Raw genomic sequence first — 2,622 nt, 5'->3', positions numbered from 1 at the left:
GGTGGGAGGGGGGGGGGGGGGGAGGACACATATGTAATACCCTTTGTAATACTTATTATAATATTTTTTTAAAAAGAATTAAAAAAAAACCACAATAATAATGATAACAAGGAGGCTGGTCGTGCCCAGAGGGGTCTAGAAAGAGGGTTGTGACTATAATTATCCTAAGGGCAAAAGACAATAGAAGGTAAAGGTTGACTTTTGTCAAGGCAGGGAAGATTCTAGCCTAGGAAATGGCTACCTGCCATCCACCGCTTTTAGTGACAGAGTTTTCATTTTAGACCATCTTTGGCGGTTTCTTTGGGTCTTTGAGTTTGCAAGGCAGCCACATCACTCAGGCCTTCCCTGAGCTCACAAGGTTAGATAGCATGTAGCCCCTTTTCATCCACAGGTCGTTTGGATTTTTCTGGTCCATGGACTAGCTAGGCTCATGTCCTCACGTGTCCCATCCTGCCAGACCTCCCTGCAGAAATACCTCCACACGATGAGCTTGTTAACGTAAAAAAACCATTGAAACCTGTAAAGAATTTTTGTGAGTTTATTTGAGCCAGACTGTCGACATATGCCGGGAAGCAGAACCTCAATGAATTGAGATAATGCTCCCGAGAATGGCAGGTTACATCTGCATTTATACATTGCAATCAAAGGAAAGGGATGTAGGTGGGTTACATGAAATTCATTGGTGATAGATTAAGAAGGCGGGAGAAAGCAAAGCAGGGAAACCTCTGGGATTGGGTAAAAAGTGAAATGATGGACATGTGCTTCTTTTGCACAGATGAATACAGGATAGTTTTACATAATTTACAGTTGACAATTAACTTGATAACAATAACAATGAGGGAATGTCCTGGTGCCATTTGTCGTGCCTTGAAGGGTCTGGAAAAAAGGGAAGTTACAAGTTACCCAGTCATTTCACAGATATGTTATCTTAGAGGCAAACAGACAAATGGGCTCGGTAAAGATCTAAGTTGATCTTTTCAGGGAAAATACTGGTCTAGGACATGACTACCCACCATAACCTGTTTGTAGTTATATATTTTATTTTCAGATAATCTTTTGTGGTTATTTTAGGTCTTTGAGTTTGTACAACCACCATGCAGGCCTTCCCTGAACTAGTCAGGTTAGCATATAGCCCCTTTTGTCCACAAGCTCTTCCCTTGTGTCCAATAAATACACATGCACACACACATGCACACGCACACATACATGCATGCACACAAACGGGCCCCCGCCAAAATACAGCTGTGAGATGATGGGAGGGAAGCCTAGAGCGAGAGGATTCCTTCTGTAGAAACGAAGGCAGGTTCCGCTCTCCTGTAGAGCTCCCCCCCACTGCCCCAGACTAATTAGTTGCTTTTCCATGATTACCTTTCTCTGCTCAACCCTGCATGGGAAGCATTGAGGTGGTAAGAGGATGTAGTGCCCTTTGATATTCTGGAGCCACACACCTCCGACCCTGTACCGACCGCATTGCCAAAGGAGCACAGTGCTGTTTTAATTCCTCGAGGATTGGCGAGGGTTGGCAATGGACTAATGAGTCCATTCACCTGTTTTGGAGATGTGTCTTTCTAGCTGAGCATGTTTTTCTCTGAGGCTCTGCAGCCATTACAGAGCGATCTAGTTTACAGGGAGCCTAGGGCTGAGGAGGGTCATTTCTGAGAGTTGTAAGGGCTCACGTGCATGGAAAAAGACACACGGATCTGAGAAGACCTCATTCTCCATTCACTTCCCTGGGAATGGGAAAACGGGTGTAGCAGCAGGCAGGGTGGGTAGCATTCAACTCCGTGGTGCCAGGAACTGGCCAAACCTCTCCCTGGTCCACTTTATAGCGGGGCCGGGCTAGGTTGCCAAAGAAGATTAGCCTTTTTTCTTTCTTTGTTTTTTCTTTTTCTTTTTCTTTTCCTTTTTCTTTTTCTTAAGGGACCCCCAGTATCAAAAAGCGTTGATGTTTTGCCACCTTTCTGGTCTTCCATGGTCTCCATAGGAGGGCTCCCCGTGTCAATGAGACACTTAAGGGAAAGAAAACTGTGCCCTCCTCTCTCTCTCTCTCTCTCTCTCTCTCTCGTCAGGTGAATTTTTCAGGCCTGCCCAATCCACAGACCCTAACAAGGTGGAGGTAAGATTTTGGCCTCGGTGACATTTTCCTTTCTGGCATCTTAGAACGCTACCAGTGATTTCCAAGTGTTTTCAAACACTTTTACACTGTTTTCTGCTATACCCTTTTCTGGCCTATCATGTGGCTCCGGCCCCGATCACATGCCCACTTCTGACTTTCACATTACTCCACACCCTATTTAGGTGCCAAATTCTGGCTTATCATGTGGCCCGCCCCCCTGATAAGCTACCCACTTCCGGCCATCACCTGGCCCCCACCCCTGCCAGGTATCCACTTCTGGTCATCACATTGCTCCACCCCCTGATCAGCTGCCCACTTCCAGCCATCACCTGGCCCCGCCCCCCGATCAGGTGCCTACTTCTGGCATTTCATGTGTCGGAGTGGGGGCAAGGCCCCCTGGCAGCGTCGGGGCAGGGGGAGGTCCCGTGCGGGTCCGCAGGTCCACAGGTCTGGACGCCTGGGAGGCTGGTGGCAGTGGCTCTGGATGCAAGCTGGGCCCTTCCCGT

Source organism: Myotis brandtii, unplaced genomic scaffold, assembly GCF_000412655.1.
Source record: "Myotis brandtii unplaced genomic scaffold, ASM41265v1 scaffold1777, whole genome shotgun sequence".
NCBI lineage: Eukaryota > Metazoa > Chordata > Mammalia > Chiroptera > Vespertilionidae > Myotis > Myotis brandtii.
The sequence above is the reverse complement of the archived record's forward strand: the minus strand, read 5'-3'. Positions refer to the sequence as shown.